Source organism: Heptranchias perlo, unplaced genomic scaffold (assembly GCF_035084215.1).
Source record: "Heptranchias perlo isolate sHepPer1 unplaced genomic scaffold, sHepPer1.hap1 HAP1_SCAFFOLD_62, whole genome shotgun sequence".
NCBI classification, from domain to species: domain Eukaryota; kingdom Metazoa; phylum Chordata; class Chondrichthyes; order Hexanchiformes; family Hexanchidae; genus Heptranchias; species Heptranchias perlo.
This window is the reverse complement of record NW_027139644.1, coordinates 2,909,551-2,932,339: the sequence shown is the minus strand read 5'-3', so window position 1 is coordinate 2,932,339 and position 22,789 is coordinate 2,909,551. Positions and strand designations below refer to the sequence as shown.

The 22,789-nt window shown below is 44.3% G+C and overlaps 4 non-coding genes across 4 annotated transcripts; 3 read left to right on the top strand and 1 right to left on the bottom strand.

Annotated features, from left to right (window-relative positions):
- Nucleotides 1-10,889: 10,889 nt before the first annotated feature.
- Nucleotides 10,890-10,961, top strand: trnaw-cca (transfer RNA tryptophan (anticodon CCA)). The gene has a single exon. It is a non-coding gene; the product is annotated as a tRNA-Trp (tRNA).
- A 1,903-nt stretch (nucleotides 10,962-12,864) lies between these two features.
- trnak-cuu (transfer RNA lysine (anticodon CUU)) lies at nucleotides 12,865-12,937 on the top strand. The gene has a single exon. It is a non-coding gene; the product is annotated as a tRNA-Lys (tRNA).
- A 78-nt stretch (nucleotides 12,938-13,015) lies between these two features.
- trnal-cag (transfer RNA leucine (anticodon CAG)) lies at nucleotides 13,016-13,098 on the top strand. The gene has a single exon. It is a non-coding gene; the product is annotated as a tRNA-Leu (tRNA).
- Nucleotides 13,099-15,498: 2,400 nt separating this feature from the next.
- trnav-aac (transfer RNA valine (anticodon AAC)) lies at nucleotides 15,499-15,571 on the bottom strand. Its single transcript has one exon. It is a non-coding gene; the product is annotated as a tRNA-Val (tRNA).
- Between the last annotated feature and the right edge of the window lie 7,218 nt (nucleotides 15,572-22,789).

The following is a 22,789-nucleotide window of genomic DNA, read 5'->3' as shown; positions in this document are numbered from 1 at the left end:
AGATAGATCAGAGAGTTTTCTAAATGGTGAGGAGCTCGGAACTGTGGAGGAGCAGAGAGATTTAGGGGTCCAAGTATAGAAATCACTAAAAGCTAGTGGACAGTTACAAAATTAATTAAAAAGGCCAATAGAATGTCGGCCTTTATTTCAAGAGGGCTGGAATATAAAGGGGTGGAAGTTATGTTACAGCTGTACAGAGCTCTGGTTAGAGCCCATCTGGAGGAGTGCATTCAGTTCTGGGCACTGCACCACTGGAAGGATATATTGGCCTTGGAAGGGCTGCAGTGCAGATTCACCAGAATGATATCGGGGCTAAAAGGGTTAAATTATGAGGACAGGTTGCATAGACTCGGCTTGTATTCCCCTGAATAAAGAAGATTAAGGCGTGATTGAATTGAGGTGTTTCAGATGATGAAAGGAGTTGATAGGGTAGATAGAGAGAAACTACTTCCTCTGTTGGGGGAGCCTAGAACAAAGGGGCATAACCTGAAAATTAGAGCTCGGCCGTCCAGGGGTGATGTCAGGAAGCACTTCTTCACACAAAGGGTCGTAGAAATCTGGAACTCTCTCCCACAAAAGTCTGTTGAGGCTGGGGGTCAATCCGAAATTTCAAAACGGAGATTGATAGATTTTGTTAGGCAAGTGTATTAAGGATTAAGGAACCAAGGCGGGTAGATGGAATTAAGCTACAGATCATCCATGATCTAATTGAATGGCGGAATAGGTTGAGAAGCTGAATTGTCCACTCCTGTTCCTATGTCACATGCTCGAGGGGCTGAATGGACTCATCTTGTTCCTATATTAACATGCTCGAGGGGCTGAATGGACTCATCTTGTTCCTATGGAACATGCTTGAGGGGCTGAATGGACTCATCCTGTTCCTATATTAACATGCTCGAGGGGCTGAATGGACTCCTCTTGTTCCTATGTAACATGCGCGAGGGGCTGAATGACGTCCAGATCCTGTATAACAGTCTCGAAGGGCTGAATGGCCTCTTCCTGTTCCAGTGCAACAAGCTCGAGGGGCTTAATGGCCGAGTCCTATTCCAGTGTAATAAGCTCGCGGTGCTGAATGGCCTTCAGTTCCCGTATAACATGCTCGAAGGGCTGAATGGTCTCCTCCTGTTCCTATGTAACAGGCTTGAGGGGCTGATTGGCCACCAGATCTGGTGTAAGGGGCTCGAAGGCTGAATGGCCTTCAGTTCCCAGATAACAGGCTCGAGGGGCTGAATGGCCTCCTCCTTTTGCTATTTGACAGGCTTGAGGGGTTGATTCGCCTCAAGTTCCTGTATAACAGGCTCGAAGGGCTGTATGGCCTCCTCCTGATTCTATGTAACAGGCTTGAGGAGATGATCGGCTTCCAGTAACGATGTAACCGGTTTGAGGAGCTCAATGGCCTCCTTCTGTTCCTGTCGAACAGCCGTGAAGGACATGCCGCCATTTTGTCCAAGATGGCCGCCGTGCTTACAGACATTTTGTCCAAGATGTCCGGCGAACTTGCCACCATTTTGTCTGAACATTGGAGCCGGACCTTTCAGGAGCGAGATTAGAAAACATTTCGACACACAAATGGTGGTAGAAGTTTGGAACACTCTTCCGCAAACGGCAATTGATGCTCGCTCAATTGCTAAATTCAAATCTGAGATAGATAGCTTTTTGGCAATCAAAGGTATTAAGGGATATGGGCCAAAGGCGGGTATATGGAGTTAGATCACAGATCAGCCATGATCTTATCAAATGGCGGAGCAGGAACGAGGGGCTGAATGGCCTTCTCCTGTTCCTATGTTCCTATGATATTATTTATATGGAATTCCGAAAGGCATTTGATAAGGTTCCACACAAGAGACTGTTGGCAAAAATGAAAGTGCATGGAACTTGAGGCAATGTATTGACATGGGTAGAGAATTGGTTAGGAGATAGGAGACAGAGAGTAGGGACAATGGGTACATACTCCAATTGGCAGGATGTGACTAGTGGTGTCCCCCAGGGATCTGTAACTGGGGTCTCAGCTTGTAACCATATTTATCAACGACTGAGATGAAGGAACAGAGAGTCGTATATCCAAGTTTGTTGATGACAGTAAGTTAGGTGATGCAGTAAGTAGTGTGGATGCGATTGGAAATTTGCAAAGGGACATTAATAGATTAAGTGAGTGGGCAAAATTATGGCAGATGGAGATCAATGTGGGGTAATCCACTTTGGACCTATGGTCAGGGTATTTTCCAAATGGTAAGAAGCTAGGAACTGTGGAGAAGCAGAGAAAATTAACGGTTCATTTCCATAAATCAGTAAAAGCTAACGAACGGTTCCAAAAATAATTTAAAAGAATAACGGAATGTTAGCCTTTATCTCAGGGGGCTGGAATATAAAGAAGTGGAAGTTATGTTCCAGTTATATAAAGTTCTGGTTAGACTGTGTCTGGAGTCACTCCGTTCAGTTTTGGACACTGCATCTCAGGAAGGATAGATTGGCCTTGGAGGGGGTGCAGAGCAGATTCACCAGAATGTTACCGGGGCTTAAAAGGTTAAATTATGAGGCCAGGCTGCATCGACTCGGCTCGTATTCCCTCGAGTGTCGAAGATTGAGGGGCGGTCTGAGCGAGGTGTTTAACATGTTTAAATGATTCGCTCGAATAGAGAGAGAGAATCAATTTCCTCGTGGGAATCAAGAACGAGGGGGAGATAACCTTAAAATTTGAACCATGCCATTCAGGTTCGAAATCAGGAAACACATTTTTGCACAAAGGGCAGTAGAAGTCTGGAACTCTGTCCCCTAAAAGGCTGTGGATGCTGGGGGTCAATTGAAGCTTTGAAGACTGAGATCAATAGATTTTTGTTGGGTAAGGGTATCGAGGGATCGGGAGCAAAGGCGGGTAAATGGATTTGAGGTGCAGATCATCAATGATCTGATTGAAGGGCGGAACAGGTTCAAGGGGCTGAATGGCCTCCTCCTGTTCCCAATGGAAATGTTGAGAATATGCTTTGTTGAGGCTATGACGTCTGGATCAACCCCTGTCCAAACAAGGCAGGCCACATTTGGGAGTTTAATAACCTTGAAATGAACATTTTTATTTTGTGACTTGTGCAACTTCGATCAATTGAATAGTTATGAAAGAGAATCAATGCAGTCATTTGAACTTCTGACAAATAACCAAAGCAAAGGTTCGTGCAGCGTTTATCACGTTCACTTTAGATGCAAAACGTCCCCGGTTCGATCCCAGGCAAAAATACTGTGTTGGTGCAAATTTATTTTTTCTCTGTGAAATAGCCGGTCCTGTTAAATTTAACACAAATCCGTGGTCTCACGAGCACTGAACATTTTAAACCGAGCCCTTAAAAATACAGTGTGTAAAATGAGATGGGATAAAAAGTTCATTGCACAAAAGAAATTATTAAAGTTTTCCAACTTCCCTCAGTCGCCTTTCATTCTGCAAAATAACGTCATCGGTTAATTAATGGTGATGAAAACAATAGTTGTTTTTTTCTTCCCACAGACTTTGAGTGAGTTGATTCGATTAACATAACAAGTGTTCAAAAGTTGCTTCCCTGACCAGGAATCGAACCCAGGCCGCGGCGGTGAGAGCGCCGAATCCTAACCACTAGACCACCATGGAGCGCTGTTAATTGGTTTATCAGATGTAATATGGATTACCCTTTCTCTGTGATTCAGCTTTTAATCCTTTTTAGCTCCTGATTGCGGATATTCCCGTGATTAAATAGGAATAAAGTACAATAGGCTCAGGAAAACCCGGGGAGGTGGAATCCCGCTCACCGAGCCTTTCCAGCAGCATTTATCTTACCAAGAACTGGAGTGAGTGAAACTTTCTCCGGGGGGGCTCAATGTGGAAAGAATGGCTCGTCAGGATGGCCGAGCAGTCTAAGGGGCTGCGTTTAGATCGCATTTTGTTTTGGAGGCGTGGGTTCGAATCCCACTTCTGACATCAGTTATTTTGACTCCTATTTTATTTGTTGCTTGAGCTGCAGTTGATTTTTCGGCCCAGTTGATTTGCTCTTCCCGCAATAAGCAACCCGGTCTCGATCCACGGCACGTTTTGACGCCCACCGGCTCATCCCTAAACCGAGCTTTAAACGAAAATACGCTTTAAACACAAGGCAATAACTATGGAGAGAACAGACACTTGGGGAAATGTACCATGGGAACAGGTGCAGGCCATTCAGCCCCTCGAGTCCGCTCCGCCATTTGATCAGATCATGGCTGATCTGTGATCTACCTCCATATACCTGCCTTTGGCCCGTATCCCTTCAGACCTTCGGTTGGCAAAAAGCGATCGATCTCAGATTTAAAATTGGTAATTAAGCAAATGTCAATTGCCGTTTGCGGAAGCGAGTTCCAAACTTCAACCACCCTTTGTGTGTGGAAGTGTTTTCTAATCCCACTCCTGAAAGGTCTGACTCTAATTTTTAGACTGTGCCCCCTCGTCCTAGAATCCCCAACAAGCGGAAATAGTTTCTCTCTATCCAGAAAATGTCAATGACACAGTCAATGAAAGGTGCAGCTCACGAAGGCGGCTCACCAGCACCTTCTCAAGAGCAATTAGGGACGGGCAATAAATGCTGACCTTGCCATTGACACCCACATCCCATGAATGAAGACAAAAAAAGTCGCCTGCATGGCCGAGTAATTTCCTGCTGCTAAACGACGGGAGGAATGAAACCATCGGCTTCAGTCCTTTGAACGAACTGTATACACTTGCCGTCGAGCTCAATCCCCACTTGGTCCTCTGCCCCGAATATCCACTGCATCAGAAAATCCTCCAGAACATAGAATCACAGCATGGAAACATCACAGAAGGAGGCCATTCGGCCCATCGTGCCTGTGCCAACACTTTGAAAGAGCTATCCAATTAGACCCGCGCCCCTTCCCTTTCCCCATAGCCCTGCAAAATTTTCCCCTTCAAGTATTTATCCAGTTCCCCTTTGAATGTTATTATTAAATCTGTTTCCACCGCCCTTTCAGGCAGTGCATTCCAGATCATGACAACTCGCTGCGTAAAAACATTCTCCTCATCTCACCTCTGTTGCCAATTACCTTAAATCTGTGTCCTCTGGTTAACATCCTTTCTGGCAACACGAGCGAATGGCCTCCTTCTGTGCTGTAATATTCTATGATTCTATTCCATGATTTTAGTGTGGGACAGGAGAGATGCTGTTTCAAGAGAGGTAAAAGTGTCCCAAGCAGAGCAGAGAGAGGTGACTGGTCAGTTCCCCTCTGTCCAGTATAAGTCACCAGCGGTTTTTTGTGGTGTAGTGGTTATCAGTTCGCTTTACACGCGAACGGCCCTGCTTTCGATCCTGGGCGAACAATTGATGTTACAATTGCTGCTTACATTCTATATTAATGACTTAGATGAGGGGACCGAGTGTAAAGGTAGATGGGAAAGTAAGCCGTGAGGAGGACGCAAAGGGCGGTGGACAGGTTAAGTGATTGGGTGAGAAAGTGGCAGTTGGAATATAAGTTGGGAAAATGTGAAATTGTCCACTTTGGTAGGAAGAACAGAAAAGCAGAATATTTTTTAAAAGGTGAGGGTCCAATAAATGTTGATATTCAGAGGGAGTTGGGTGCACTTGTAAACAAATCACAGAAAGTTAACATGCATGTACAGCAAGCAATTAGGAAGAAAAATGGTATGTTGGCCGTTTTGGAAGGATTTGGAGTGCAAGAGTAAGGAAGTCAGGCTGCAAATAAATAGGGCTTTGGTCAGAACACACCTGGAGTACTTTTTATGTAGTCTACATGGATTTTAGCAAGGCTTTTGACAAGGTCCCAATTGGCAGACTGGTCAAAAAAGATGTGATTGCACTCGAGACGGTACAGGGGAGATTTACGAGGCGGCTGCCAGGGCTGGAGAATTTTGGCTGTCAGGAAAGATTGGATAGGCTGGGGTTGTTTTCTTTGGAACAGAGGAGGCTGAGGGGTGATTTAATTGAGGTGCACAAAATTATGAAGGGCCTAGATGGAAAGGACATATTTACCTTAGCAGGGAGGTCAATAACCAGGGGGTATAGATTTAAAGTGATTCGTGGAAGGATTAGAGAGGAGCTGAGGAAATTTTTTTCACCCAGAGGATGGTCGTGGTCTGGAACTCACTGCCTGAAAGGGTGGTCGAGGCAGAATCCCTCGTTACATTTAAAACACACTTGGATATACACCTGAATTGATGTAACCTCCAAGGCGACGGACCGAGTGCTGGAAGGTGGGATTTGGCTGGGGGGTTCATTTTCCGCCGGCGCGGAAGCGATGGGCCGAATGGCCTCCTTCTGTGTTGTAAATTTTCAAAAATGGCAATTGTTTTTGATAAGAGCAAATTTCCTGACTGCGAATCGAACTCAGCCACTATATTAAAAGCGCTGAATCCTAACCACTGGACCATCAAGGAATGCATATAAATTTTCTAAATATATATGGAAGTGCTTGTTTTTGGTACAAATAATATTTCTGGTTTGGTGACTCTGTTAGTTGCAAATGTATTCCATGTATCTGTAGTGTTTATTTATTTATTGGGGTGTATGTATTGTAAAGCTACTTTTGGCACTGATTAGAGTCTGTATAATTCCGCAATTAATGCTTTATTTGCGTTTTCACAACAACAAGTCTGTCTCACTGGTTCCCCGGTGTCAGGGAGGGAAGTGTCTGATGCCCTCTTTTATTTAATGTTTAAACAGAAGACAAACACTCGTATTCGTTCAAAATCAACCTGCAGGTGGACACACACACAGAGATAAACACGGCCAATGATATGGACGTTGTGTTGGGATTGCTGCACATGGACACCCAGGGGCGAGTTTACTGCAATGATGGACAAGAGTCGCTGGGTTTTTCTGGCTCGACGACTTCAGTCGGGAGAGCATAAGACTCTTAATCTCAAGGTCGTGGGTTCAATCCCCACGTTGAATGCATTCTCTTTTAAACTTTTTATGTTGCTTTTTGGAGCGAACCCCAGCTCTGACGCACCCCGACTTCCCGTGCAGTGTCACCGCGCCCATTGTGGCCGCGCCCGGGCTGATTTCTCTCTCTCTCACCCGGGACCGCTGAGTCTGCTGTACCGTGATCACCAACTCATCCAGTTTGTGAATTTAAACCGGAACAGGTGCCTCGCAAAGGGCAAGAGAAGTAGGGAAGGCTGCAACCTCTGACAAAATCTCATTCCCATTAGAGGTTTGTGTATCTGAACCCCTAACAGTTTCTGCATCTTTTAAAAGTTTTGACATTCACTGCACAGGACGCGGCACCTCGAGACTCGTCTCTTGCACTCACAGTGATGCATCGGGCCGTTTTCACTCGGAGAACAGCTATTGTGATGTTGTGATATTGTCTTAGACTCCCTCACCAGCGGAAAGGGATTGTCTGTCGACCTTTCAAAATCCTAAAAAGCCTTCAATATTCCAGGGAATATAAGCATGTAACTGCTCCTCATAATTTAACCCTTCGAGCCCTGCTAAGATTCTGGTAAATCTGGGCTGCGCTCCTTCCAAGACCAATATACAATTTTAGAGTAAAAGGGAATAAAACTTGAAATGAGCGTCACTGAGGATCAATTTTCTCTCACTCAAAGTTATCTGCTAGTGAAGTAAAAGATGCAGCTTTTCAAGCATAAGGGAGCAGCCACTGTCGCCCTTTTTGGCAGGAGAAAAAACTCCTCCCTGGTTGTTTATGGAGAGCAAATTTCAACATAATGTTTATGCTCGGGAACCTTTCGCGTGTAAAACAAACGCGATAACCGCTACACTAAGGAAACCACTAGTGTCTCATTAAAAACAATGGTGAACTGACTTACTCTCCTGTCTCTGTTCTGATTTGGAATGTGTTGCTTCTCCGTCGAGCAACGCTTAACATGTTACAACACAGATAGAGATCATTCGGCCCATCGTGCCTGTGCTAGCTCTTTGAAAGAGCTATCCAAGTAGTCTCACCACCCATAAGCTCTTTCCTCATAAGCCCTGATTTTTTTTCCTTTTCAAGTATTTATCCAATCCCCTTTTGAAAGTTACTATTGAATCTGCTTCCACCGGCCTTTCAGGCAGCGCATTCCAGATCATAACAACTCGCTGTGTAAATTATATTCCCTCATGTCGCCTCTGGCTCTTTTGCTAATTACCTGAAATCTGTGTCCTCTGGTTACCGACACTTCTGCAACTGAAAACAGTTTCTCCTTATTTGCTCTAACAAAACCTTTCATGATTTTGAACACCTCTATCAAATCTCCCCTTAACCTTCTCTGCTCTAAGGGTATAATCCCAGCTTCTCCATTCTCGCCACATAACTGAAGTCCCTCATCCCTGTTACAATTCTCGTAAATCTCCTCTGCACCCTCCCCAAGGCCTTGACATCTTTCCTAAAGTGCAGTGCTCAGAATTGAAGACAATACTCCAGCTGCAGCCTAACCAATGTTTTGTAAACGTTTAGCATAACTTTGTTGCTTTTGTACTCTATGCCTCTATTAATAAAGTGCATTTGACCAGGCTGTCTATGTCCTCCTGAAGTCTGATACTATCCACCACATTGTTTATTACATTCTCGAGTTTCGTGTTGTCTGCAAAATTTTAAATTATACCCTGTATATCCAAGTCCAGGTCATTAATGTATGTATCAAAAATGAAAACTTTTGGCAGTTTCACTTGTGTGACTTTAAGTCCAGTTAAAATAACATCTTCTCATAATTTAACTCATTGCACCCTGGTAACAATCTGGTGAATCTGTGCAGCACTCCTTCCAAGGCCAATATATCCTTTCAGATTCAAAGGGGATAAACTTGAAATAAGCATCACTGTGGATCAGTTTTCGCTCATTCAAAGTTATCTGTTGAGTGAAATAAACGAAAGGGCTTTTAAAGATAAAGGAAGCAGCTACTATCGCCCCTTTTGACAAGCTTATTTTGTGGCACTTTACCAAACGCCTTTTGAAAGGCCATATACACAACATCAACCACATTGCCCTCATCAGCCCTCTCTGTTAACTAACCACAAAACTCAATCACGATTTGCCTTTAACAAATCCACAGTGGCTTTCTATTATCAATCCACACTTGTTCAAATGGCTATTAATTTTGTCCCAGATTATCATTTCTAAAAGCTTCCCACCACCGTGGTTAAACTGGCTGGCCTGTAATTGCTGGGTTTATCCTTACACCCTTTTTTGAACAAGGGTGTAACATCTGCAATTCTCCAGTTCTCTGGCACCAAACCATGTATCGAAGGAGGATTGAAAGATTATGGCCAGGACCTCTGCAATTTACACCCTTAATTTCCTCAGCAACCTAGGATGCATCCCATTCGGACCAGGTGACTTATCTACTTTAAGTACAGCCAGCCTTTCTAATATCTCCTCTTTATCAATCTTCACCCCATCCAGCATCTCAACTACCTCCCCTTTTACTGTGATTGAGGCAGCATTTTCTTCCTCTGTAAACACAGATGCAAAATACTCATTTAGTACCTCAGCCATGCCCTGTGCCTTCATGCGTTGATCTCCTTTTTGGTCCCTAATCGGTCTTACCCCTCCGCTTACTACCCGTTTACTATTTATATGCCTATGGAAGACTTTTATTGACTTGATGAAGGGATAGAGTGCAATGTATCCAAGTTTGCTGCTGATACAAAGCGAGGTGGGAAAGTAAGCTGTGAGGAGGACACAAAGAGTCTGTAAAGGGATGTAGACAGGTTAAGTGAGTGGGCAAGAAGGTGGCAGATGGAGTATAATGTGGGGGAATGTGAGGTTATTCACTTTGGTCGGAAGAACAGAAAAACAATTTTTTTTTGAAATGGTGAGAAGCTATTAAATGTTGATGTCCAGAGAAACTTGGGTGTCCTGGACACCTGAACTCCAGGTTGTGCTGACCTAGTATAAACATCCAAAACCTGATGACGGAGAAAGGCTAAATAAACACGAAGACATGAAACAATCCTTGGTGGTTTCTGAGAGTCAGCAAAGTGGGATGGTTTACGACCATGAGTTAAGATCAGTGGTGCTTCGATACAGAACAATGCAGCCGAATCTTATAAAGATAGGGCATGCTCCCTTCTCAAATGTTAGAGCTCTCAATAGGGGACAGTCAGAAGTCGATTGCCACAGGCAGTCCGCAAAGGTCAAGTCTGATATACCTGGATTCGCAGACAGGTCAGGTTGTGTTGATTGCTTGTCATTAATTTAATCTGTAGACGATTGTCTTGTAATAATAATAGTGTTGAATGTAATGTTGAAGACAGCTGTCGTGCAACTCTGTTGTAAGTCAATCTATTAAACTTGCTATTTTGTAACCACTCGGGCTAAAATCAAGCGGAAGTTATTGTTGATGGATTAACAACCCATAGTTACGACAGTAACGGGAGAAATCCGCTTACAAACATTCACTTTATATATAAACATCACACCCATTGTTTATATTTTCACAGGTACTTTTTTGCAGTTCTAACCAAAGTCCAAACATCGAAAGTTCACGTGTTTTTCAGAAGTTTCCCGTCCTGTTATGTATTTTGAACAGTTTCCTACAAATATAAACATCACACCCATAGTTTATATTTTCACACGTTCTTTTTCGCAGTTCGAATCGAAGTCTAAACACGGAAAGTCAAAGTGTTCTTCAGAAGTTTCCCCTCCCGTTATGTATCTTGAGCAGTTTCCCACATCCTTTTCCTGTGATGTGATAATTCAGGGTGCAGGATGAATGCAATTGGATTTGCTGCAGTCCGCTGACAGCAGGCGATGGAAGCGAGCGCCATGCTGCCGCTGACAGGTGAAGGATACTTCTGATGCTGCCTGACATCCGGTGGGAGTGGGCGGGGATTTGAAAGCCAACCCATTCCACCAATTTGGAAGCTATAAAGTGCTGCTTGAGCAACATTAATAGAAACAAACGCCCATTGTAGCATCCAGGCCTCGTGGCGCAACGGTAGCGCGTCTGACTCCAGATCAGAAGGTTGCGTGTTCAAATCACGTCGGGGTCACAGTTTTTTTCACTTTGAGATGGTTTGTATAATTCCGCAATTGATGTTTTCTTTGCGTCTTCACAATTAACAGAACCCTGCTCGAAAGTCTGCCTCTGGTTCCCCAGTGTCAGGGAGGGAAGCAGCTTATGCTCTCATTTATTTAATATAACAAACAGAAGACAAACACAAGTCTTCGTTCAAAAAGTACCCTGCAGGTGGACAAATAGTGAGATTAACACAGGGCAGAGATGCAGACAGTATCCGGAAACATCGGGAAATAGACAAGAGAGATAGATTGAGCGCTTTGTTATCAGAAAATTGTCTGAACCTCCACGGTCAATGAAAGGGCTTTTTTTGGTCGGTTTCCCGTTGCACCTTAGAATTCAGGAGAAATTGGTACATGATTGGTTTGGTTCCCTCGTCCACCACCAGCGGAAAAGTTTTGTCGATCCCAACCGATGAACTCCTTTCAAAAGCCATTCTGTCCAAAGCCAATACATTCTTCCAGATTAAAAGGGGATAAAACTTGAAATGAGCGTCACTGAGAATCAGTTTTCTCTCACTCAAATTTATCTGTTTAATGAAGTAAAAGATGCAGCTTGCAAAGAAGAAGGGAGCATCCACTGTCTCCCTTTTTGATACAAGAAAAATTCGATCTGGATGTTCATGGAGACCAAGTTCCAAAATAACGGTCCCGCCCAGGATCGAACCGGGGACTTTTTGCGTATAAAGCAACCGTGATAACCACTACCCTACAAAAACCGATGGCATTTTATTCACCAAATTGAGCAACTGAATGGTGTCCTTTCTCTGCTCGTACTTGGAATGGATTGTTTCAAGTCCAGCAAGAGATACAGACAGTGGCTGCTCCCCCTTATCTTTAGAAACTCTCAGGGTAGTGGGTTTGAGCCTCACGTTGGGCGAGTACCGTTTTAAACTTTTATGCTGCTTCCACCGGTGAGCCCCAGCTCTGACACTTCCCCCCGCCCCCCCCCCCCCCCCCTCGGTCTCACCGCGCACGATGGGGTCGCGCCCGGGCTGAATCTCTCCAATTATGTTTCCGCCACTTTCGCAGCACGAAATGGTCCTTATCAACTCACAAATGACACCCGATGTGACTACCACCACGATAAACTATCCCTCCTCATCCTTCTCAAATACAATATCTCACCGTGCTGTTATGCTCTTATTTGGAATGTGTTGCTTTTCTGCCTGACAACACTTAGTATCATCGTATTATGTTTTTCCACAAGAGGAGACCGTTTGGCCCATCGTGCCTGTGCCGGGTCAAACACACGTATTCGTTCAAAATTCGTTCAGAGACAGATTGAGTACTTGTTATCAGAAAATTGCCTGAACCCCCACAGTCTACAGTTTTGCTCCTCGCTCTCAACCACACGGCCTATTTTTGTGTCACCCCTAAATTTCTGAATCATGCCCCCTCCGTTCAAGTCCAAATCGTTAATGTATACCACAAAAAGCAAAGGAACAAGTACCGAGCCCTGCGCCACCCCACTGGAAACAGCCTTCCAGCCGCAAAAACACCCGTCGACGATGACCCTTTGCTTCCTGCCACTGAGCCAATTTTGGATCCAAAGAGCCACATTCCCTTGGATCCTATGGGCTTTCACTTTTTTGACCAATCTGCCATGTGGGAATTTTTCCAAAGCCTTTCTAAAATCCATGTAGACTACATCAATTGCGCTACCCTCATCGATCATTCTTGTCACCTCCTCGAAAAATTCAATCAGGTTAGTTCGACACAAACTCCCCTTAACAAATCCATGCTGACTGTCCTTGATTCGTCCGTGCCTTTCGAAGTGACAGTTTATCCTGTCCTTCAGAACTGATTCCAATAATTTGAAATGGAGTCTTTCGCATGCTTGCTGCAATAACAGATAAGGCGGTTAAGAGTACTCAAGCCCGGCAAGATCAATCGGCAGAGCATGAGACTCTTAATCTCAGGGTCGTGGGTTCGAGCCCCACGTTGGGCGAGTATCATTTTAAACTTTTATGATGCGTTCACTGGCCAACGGTCCAGAATTGATGCAGAATGAAGCATTCAATTTATAGTCAGGGTGGCCGAGCGGTCTAAGGCGCTGCGTTCAGGGCGCAGTCTCTTCTGGAGGCGTGAGTTCGAATCCCACTTCTGACATTGGTTATTTTCACCAAGACATGAAAATATTTTATTTGTGGATTGGGCTGCAGCTGATTTTTCGACCAAGTTGATTTGCTCCTCACACAAAAGTAACTGGCTTTGTTGTGGAAATGTGACTTGAGAAGTTTCAAACGATGAAATGTTTGACATATTAATGACCTGGACAAAGAAATAGAACAGCAGTGGGGAACATTTAAAACGGTGATCAATAGAGTCCAGGAGAAATATATCCCACGAAAAAGCAAGAATAAACTAGCCAGATATGACACTCCAGGGATGAATAAAGAAACAAGGGTAAAATTGAAACTAAAGAAAAAGGCCCACACTGGACAATAAAGGAGAGAGGGGAATGTGAAAAGACTGGGAAAGAAGTCGAAAGAACTATTGGAAAGGCAAAAAGGAATATCAAAAAAAGCAAAGTCTTCCAGACACTTCAACAGACACAGAAAATTTGGGATAGGAATAGGGCCACTCAGGGATACACACGACAAACTCACAGGCAATGACAGCGAAATGGCAGAAATATTAAATAATCACTTTGCTTCAGTGTTTACCAGGGAGACTAGTATTGTGGGCATGACAGTAGAAGAAGAGATCAAAAAATATGTAAAGACATTTAAGATCGAAAGGGGGGAGATAATTGATAAACTAATCAAACTCAGAGAGGAAATTTCCTGTTTGGAGCCTAACCAGAGTTTCAAACCGCTCAGCCACGCTAATTTCCGTATTACTGTTCAGGAGCTCATTTCACAGGGACACGATTACTGTCCTCCATTTAGGGAGACTCAGTGAAAGGCGGAAATTGATCTATTAATAGAATCATAGAATAAGACAGCGTCATTCGGATGCCATTCGGCCCATCGTGCCTGTGCCAGCTCTCTGAAAGAACTGTCCAATTAGTCCCACTCGCCTGCTGTTTCCCCATAACCCTGAAAATGTTTCCATCCAAGCGTTTATCCAATTCCCTTTTGAAAACTGTGAGTTAAGAAAAACAATATTGAAAGGGGTGCTGGGGTCTCTGCAGCGTCGATGTAGAGTGTGTGATGATTGAAGTTATCAAGATGGTTGCTTTACACATGGTATGTTGTGCAATCATCCTGAAATATCTTCAATATCCAATACAAATTGAATTGCAAACCTGGCGGACAAACACAGGAAAACAAGTCACGACTGAACGCAAATCATCTGGGACCCGTTTTTAGCCTCACGGCACTTTAAATAAAGTGAAATAACTTTGCATTGAAAAGATTTGGAACTTGCATCTGTGCCTTTATCTGTTCCAGTTCTTAAAGTTGCTGGCGTCTGATGATGTACACGCCTCTGCTCCCTCTATTGAACAAGAAAGGAGATGTTTGACGTTGACGGGACCTGTTGGTTATGAGCTCATCCTTTACATTGAGTGGGTTCGCGTCTTTTAAACGGCGTCAGCTTTAGCCCAGCGGTGAACTTCGCAGCAAACAAGTTCATCACCGTCTCACCGTGGGCGCAGACTGACATGTTTATTGTTATTTCTTTCAGACCGAAATAAATAGGAACCGTGATTTTAAATTTGCACTAAGTGATTTTTAGGTAGTCTCCTTTAAGTGTTTCAAAGGCGACCCCTAATTTATGATAGTCCGGCCATTTCACCAGCCGTGTTGAAGACAAAACATGTCTCTGCCGTTTCGCGTCTTTTTTCGAAAGGCAAAAAATATATTTCCCGTGACCTCTTAAGGATGGACAAGTACAGTTCAGAAAGCAGAAGCAAGTTCACCGAGCTTAAATCGTCTGACCACGTTAATGGCGATATATACATATATATATATATATATATATACAAGTAGTTGCTGTCTGTTTCTGTGGTTGTCTTTTTTCCGTGTGTGTCCATCTGCAGGTCGATTTTGAATCAATACCAGTATTCGTGTCAGTTTGTTGCATGAAATTAATGAGGGTATCAGGCGCTCCCCTCCCTGCCGCTGGGTCGGTACTGAGTCAGGATTTCGACCAAACATCTGTTTTGTTTTGTGTGAAAAAGCAATTAAAACCTTCATTCGGGAATTATCCAGTCTCATGTGTGGGGTGAAAGAAACAGTGACCCCGATGTGATGTGAACACGCAGCCTTTTGATCTGGAGTCAGACCTTTGCGCCACGCAATCTGAAGACAGGATCCTGGATGTTTCTCAAACACCGTTTCATATATTGGTTGAATCGATCGGGCTTATCAAATCTCCGCCAGATCCCACCGGGAATGAGACAGTATTAGAATCACCCTTCACCCCCAATATCACGCTGGCATTCATCGATTGCTCTCAGCGGACTGCATTAACAGGGCTGGGAGATATGGACTTTGTTCACATTATTCAGCAATGTGAATCGTTAAATATTTACTCATTTTTAATGGGGACAAGGTTTCAAAATGTTTCCGCTCGGTTTCGAACCGGGAACCTTTCGCGTGTTAGGCGAACGTGATAACCACTACACTACGGAAACCTGACATTTGACGTTCCGTGCTAGGAGCAAACCCCCTCAGCCAAACTAATTTCCGTATTACTGTCCAGGAGCTCATTTCACAGGAATGCATTTGCAGCGCTGTATTTCGGAAGGCTGCAGAGAAGGATCGGTGGCGCTGGTCAGGCAGGGAATCCCAGAGCATCGCGCCCACACAAACATTTCACTGTTTTTTTTTAATGTGCCTAATATCCGACCTCAGTGTAAATTATGGCGAATAAGGCATGCTCAGATAACATTGTTCACGGAGTGTTTTCTTGCAGCCAAATCACACATTAGAAAACTTGAAATGAGATTAAGAGATCGGAGCCATTTAAAGTGCTCCCAGTTACTGCAGATCAGGAATTAAAACCTGGCACCGGCTTCAGTGCTATCAGAATGAGGCAATGAATCCGAAAGTTGGAAAAAAGGTGCAATTTTCGTCCCTGGGTGGGCTACCGTTGCCGCATAAGGTCTCCTGAGGGCATAGATTATATATGTACATATACGTATTATATACTTAAATATATATATTTGATGCTGTGTTCCCTCGTGGTTGGGAATAGTTCATTGCACAAAACTAATTTAAGTCTGTGAGACACTTAATGATTTTTTAATCACCATTAATACATTCTGTTGCACACTGAAGGAAATACTAGCTTGTTTGCCAAGTGACAATTAAAACGTTAATAAATCTTTGTGCTTTGCATGTCATAAACTTCTATCGCTTCCCATTTTATGTAATGTATTTTAGGAGTCTGCTTAAAAATGTTTAGTGCTTATTACACCAGGAATCTGGTGTAGCCGCTGTTAAATTTAAAAAGGTTTGCAGCCCCTTTCACGCTTGAAGAAACTCGACCCTGGAGGTTTATGGGGTGAAAGTCACAACAAAATGCTTCCCCCCGAGGTCAAATCTGGGATTTTCTGCGTGTAACATGATAACCGCTACACTACGGAAACGACAAACGTTTTGGTCTTAGGTCTTAGGTCTGAAGGAAGTGTCTCGGGAAAACATGAACTGCTGACTCTCTTTACACTGACTCTTTTCACGAACATTTCATCGATCGAAACTATACAAGTCACAGGGAAAAAATGTCAAAGTCATTAAACTCCCCAATTAGCCTCAAATGAGGATATAACTTTCGTTATGGGCTTAGTCTAAGATAGACAATTGATTTCCAAACGGTTAGACATTTTTGGAATTCAGAATGTGTTGTTTTATTGGTGTTAAAGCAATTCTAAATCGGGCATAAACCCAAGATGTTGTTTAAATTCTAATGTCAACTTTTCTTGTGAATTAATGATAACTGATTGTTTTCTTTATGAAGTCGTGGTCTGTGCCTGAAGTTTCTTAAGGAAAAAGAGACCATTAAGTTAATTATAAAATTAAACCTCGTGAAGATAAAACGTCATTGCCCCAAATTAAAGTATAAAATCACTTTGTACCTTTTTGCTCCTCGATCTGTACCATGTGTAACTTTCCCAGTGAGCTGCTGGATTCTGTGATAAATCACACTGTACTCTTACCCCTTTTGCTGTGTTACTGTGTGACAGGGTCCCGCAGTACTCTTCTGCTCTGTTACAGTTACAAATACTGTTATTGTTTCAGATTAAATAATAATGGAGAAATAATCACAATCCCAGATCAGAACTACTGTCACATTGAGTCCAATTTTACTCTGATTTATTTAATGGAAGCTAGAATTGCATTCTCGATACAAAATGACTAATTTGACCTTTCGTCCGATTGTCTGGTCTCTCCTTCGCCGTGAACATTACTTAAAAAAAAACAAATGTTAATCCTTTTTTTTCAGCAGAAGTTCACGTTTTGGTGTTTAATTCCCTCACCGCACCACTGCCTTTGTGTTAAACACCAGCAAGTGCCAGTCTCACTCAGTTTGTATCTTTAACTATTGTGCAACTGTGATTGAACAGGAACAGCAAATGAACCCTCTCCGTCTCTCCAATCATAACAAGCTCCACCTTGCCCCTCAGTAAAATGGCTGCCTTCCTGGTGGTCATTTTGTTTCAGGATCAGGGCGGCCATTTTGTTTAAGTTTCATGGCGGCCAATTTGTTTGACATTGCCCCCTTGCCCGCTGGTAAGTTGGTTGCCTTGCCCCTCAGTAAGTTGGCTGCCTTGCCCCTCAGTAAGATGGCTGCCTTGCCCCTCAGTAAGATAGCCGCTTTGCACCTCAGTAAGATGTCCAGTTTGTCCCTCAGTAAGATTGCTGCCATACTGGCTGCCATTCTTTTTCAGGTTTATGACGTTGAAGTTGTTGAAGTTGTTTTGTTCATAGTTTCATATTTTAATAGTAGGTACGGCACAAGAGAAGGCCATTCTGCCCACTGTGCCTGTTCCAGCTCTTTAAAAAGGGCTATCCAATTAGTCCCTTTATTAACCCACATTTGTCCAAGTGGCTATTAATTTTATCCCTGATTATTTTTTCTAAAAGCTTCCCCACCACCGACGTTAAACTGACTGGCCTGTAGTTGATGGGTTTATCCTGGTACCCTTTTTTGAACAAAGGTGTAACATTTGCAATTCTCCAGTCCTATGGCACCACCTCCATATCTAAGGATGATTGGAAGATTATGGCCAGTACCTCAGCAATTTCCATCCTTACTTCCTTCCGCAACCTCGAATGCATCGCAACTGGGCCGGGTGACTTATCTACTTTAAGCATAGCCAGCCTATCTCGTACCTCTTCTTTGTCAATTTTTAGCCCATCCAATAGATGAACTACCTCCCCTTTTACTGAGACTTTGGCAGCATCTTCTTCCTTAGTTATGGCAGACTCATTTAGTACCTCAGCCATGCCCTCTGCCACCATGTGTAGATCTCATTTTTGGTCCCAAACCGGCCCCACCCCACTTCTTACTACCCGTTTCATTTATATGCCTGTCGAAGACTTTGGGATTCCCTTCTTGTGTGAGCTGCCCGTCTATTCTCATATTCTCTCTTTGCCCCTCTTATTTCCTTTTTCACTTCTCCTCTGAGCTTTCTATATTCAGCCTGGTTATGACTTGTATTATTTTCCCGACATCTGTCATACTCCCCCTTTCTCTGCTTCATCTTACTCTCTATCTCTTTCGTCATCCAGGGAGATCTGGCTTTAGTTGACCTACCTTCCCCCCTCGTGAGAATGTACCTAGACTGTACCCGAACCATCTCCTCTTTAAAGGCCACCCATTGTTCAATGACAGTTTTGCCTGCCAATCTTTGATTCCAATTTACCCGGGCCAGATCCGATCTCAACCCACTGAAATTGTCACTCCTGCAATTAAGTATTGAGATTGCTCCTTGTCCTTGTCCATAACTAATAGAAACCTCATGATATTACGATTGCCGTTCCCTAACTGTTCCCCCATTGAAACTTGCTCAACTTGACCCACCTCATTCCCCAGAACAGCAGAACGGGAAGACTCAGTAATCAGGAATGATTCTGAGAAGCGGCCGAGCCTGCGGAATGATCACTGCGTGCTCAGTTTCTACACTGGCTGAGCAGATCCAGGTCGTCCCGTCGAGCTGGACCATTGCCCACCATCTGTCCCAGGTGGAGAAGTCCCTGAGGAGGAACCCCTTTGACCACAAAGCCCCAAGACAGTGGACGGCACGGAACGTTCTGGGTGTCCTGCGGGGAAAGGAGGGGGTGGCTCCGATCGGGCAGTTCCTCCACCAGACGGTCGATGCCATTTGGCAGAACGTCTCGTTGCCAGAACTGACCAACAGGCACCGGGATGTGGCCTGGATGGTGGTGAGAAAGGCCTTCCAGTGCGGACCTTCAAACATGCACAGAATCTCAGCACCACCGCGGGCTGCACTCGAAGCTACAATGCGGCAAGTCCATCATCCAACTCCTGATGGACTGCCCCTTCACGCAGAAGGTGTGGACAGAGATGCGTTGGTATCTATTACGGTTCATCCCCAACACCTCGGTAACACAGGACGCTGTGCTCCACGGGCTGTTCCCCGGGACACATACCGAGACCGATATGAACTGCTGCTGGAAGGCCATCAACGCGATGAAGGAGGCCCATTGGTCTGGCCGAAATGTCTTGACCTTCGAGCTGAGGGAACAGCCCACGACCAAGTGTTGCCAACTGGCTCACTCCAAGGTCCAGCAGTACGTGCTGCGGGACGCACTGAAGCGAGGTGCGGCCTGCACAAGGGCTCTATGCGGAACGGGAACCGAGTAAGGCCATCCCACGTGCTATTGGCCACCATGTATTATGAGATATATACTGTGGTTGAATTGTAATATTGGGATCATATTGGGTACGATTTTTTTTTAATTGTATTGCTTTGAAATTGGGGTATTTAGTTTGAACTCTGTGGATTCTTAAATTTTATGAAATAAAGTATATTTTGTAACAACAAAAGGTGTGCAGAAACCTTCGAGCGATCTAGAAATCAAACCTACAATCTTCTGATTTGTCGTTAGACACGTTACCCATTGCTCCAGCGGCCCTGGGTATGCCGAGTAATTTCGAGCTCACACTCCCACACACCTGCGGTATGAGCAGGTACCGCGTCAGTCTCGGTCATGCCCACGTGACTCCACGAGTCAGGGAGTGTCAGAAGACGTACAGTGAACAATCACCAAAGAGAGCAATCTTTGTTGCTTCCCTTCGATTACTCAGCTGGTAGTGCAGAGGACGAATGTCGAAAACAAAGCAAAGTCATCCTTAGATTGTTGGTTTAATTCTGGCTCGAAGAAGCCAGTGTGCTTTTGGAGTAAGCAGCAATTAGCTCAAGGTCTTAACTTTACAGGCAGCCGACAGCTTAACATGTTGGCGCTGAGGCACGGGAGACCTCTTTTCCTTTCTCAAACCTGAAAGCTTTCTGCATCTGCCCTCACATGGCTGTTTTGTTCCAGCATTTGCCTCTGCTCACCAGCAGGGAGCGCCTTTGAGCAACAACACGTCAAATCGCACTCACTTTCAGGCAAATCAGGGCTTCTGTCTGTCAGATGGACAGGGCTCTCGCTGTACCCTCAAGTTCGGGGGCGGCTGTTCCTTTCCGGTGACCTCGTCTGCCTTCTGCAGGCTCGGGCTCTTCTCAGCATCATTCACGATTGCTGTGGCTTCCCGTTCTGCTGATGCTCACTTGCTGATGCTCGATACCGCCGATTGGAACAAAGTATTGAATATATTCAGGTAGGGGGCCAATCTGCAATTCATGGCGCTGCTTGGAGGCGAGTGTGAAGTGGCTACTGTGAAGGACAATTTATCTAAAGCAACTGGGGAATTAGCAGAGCGCTCGCTTAACATGTGCAAAGTAGCGGGGTTGATGTCTGCATTCTCCATTTTTTTAAACCTTGGGGCAAATGTCCAGAAACAAAAATGGTGTCAGTTGTCAGCGAGCCCATAACCCACGAAAATCCTCAGCTTCGATACAGAGAGGTCAAGGGGCAGCAAATCTTTTGGTTTGCTGCAGTCAGCAAAAGTTCTTGAGATTGGTGTTCAGCAAAGATGAAAAAAAAGCTTCACAAGCCCTGCTACCTTTTGCCGAGGAGTGAACCCAGGACCTTCAACATTATGAGACTGATGTATTACCTGCTGTGATAAGACCGCACGTATGGTAGAGACCAGCAGGCAGCACTACCAAGTAGGACAGTTTGCAAGCTATCTGAAGTCATAAAGTAATGGGCAGTTTGCAAAATTCACCCAGCCAGGTAGGAGCAGATCCTACAATCTTCTGATTTGTCATTAAACAAGTTATCCATTGCTCCACTGGCCCAGGGTGCACAGAGTAAGTAGCAAATCACACTCCCACAGCGCTGCGGTATGAGCAGGTATTGAGTCAGGCTCGGTCATGCCCACACGATTCCACAAGTCAGCGAGTGTTAAAAGGGGCACGATGAACAATCACCAAAGAGAGGGACCTCTGCTGCTTCCCTTGGATAGCACAGCTGGTAGAGTGGAGGATAGCACAGCTGGTGGAATTATTCCAGCGCAGAACAAAGCAAATTCATCCTCAGATCACTGTTTTAATTCCGGTTTGAAGGAACATGTCTGCTTTTGGATTAAGCAGCAATTAGCTCAAGGCCGCTCTTTCAACTTTTCAGGCAGCCAACAGATCAACATGTTGACACCTCTTTTCCTTTCTCAAACCTTAAAGCTTTCTGTGTCTGCCCGAAGACGGTTGTTTCACTCGAGCATTTGTCTCTTCTCACCAGCAGGGGGCGCCATTGTGCAGCAACTTTTCTAAAATTTCAAAATATACTTTATTTCATGAATATTAAGCATACATACAGTTCAGTGTAAAAGACGCAATTTGAGTTCAAAACAATACAAAATAGATCGCAGACACAATGATCCCATTATTTCAACACAAAACACACTACATATCTTTTATTGCATTCTGCAAAATACAAGGTGGGGTGGACTCAGCCCATATCTTATATTACATTCTGTACAATACACAGTGGGGTGGACTCAGTCCATATCTTATTTTACATTCTGTACAATACAAGGTGGGGTGGACTCAGTACATATCTTATATTACATTCTGTACAATACAAGGTGGGGTGGACTCAGTACATATCTTATATTACATTCTGTACAATACAAGGTGGGGTGGACTCAGTCCATTTTTTATATTACATTCTGTACAATACAAGGTCGGGTGGACTCAGTACATATCTTATATTACATTCTGCACAATACAAGGTGGGGAGGACTCAGTATATCGGTCTCTGAAGACGTCACCGAGCCCTCTTCCTCCTTCAGGCTGCTGATCACAGAAGTCTCTCTGTGCAGCTTCTGGAACAAGAAGCGCGAGGACTTCTCGTTCTGCTCCACGGACTCTGGACCGGAAGATAATGGTTGAGGCCCTTTTAACTGGACGGGTGTCACCATGAGATCACAGTGTAAGACCTCTTTAACTGGAAGGTTGTCACCATGAGATATCAGGGTGAGGCCCCTTTAACTGGACGGGTGTCACCATAAGGTCACAGGGTGAGGCCCCTTTAACTGGACGGGTCATACCGTGAGATCGCAGGGTGAGGCTCCTTTAACTGGACAGGTCATACCATGAGATCGCAGGGTGAGGCCCCTTTAACTGGACAGGTCACACCGTGAGATTGCAGGGTGAGGCCCCTTTTACTGGAAGGGACCTAGCGTGAGATACGCTCTGTATTGGGTTGTATTGCTTCGAAATTGTGATATTTAATTTTAACTCTGTGTATTTTTAAATTCTAAGTGGTGATATATGTTT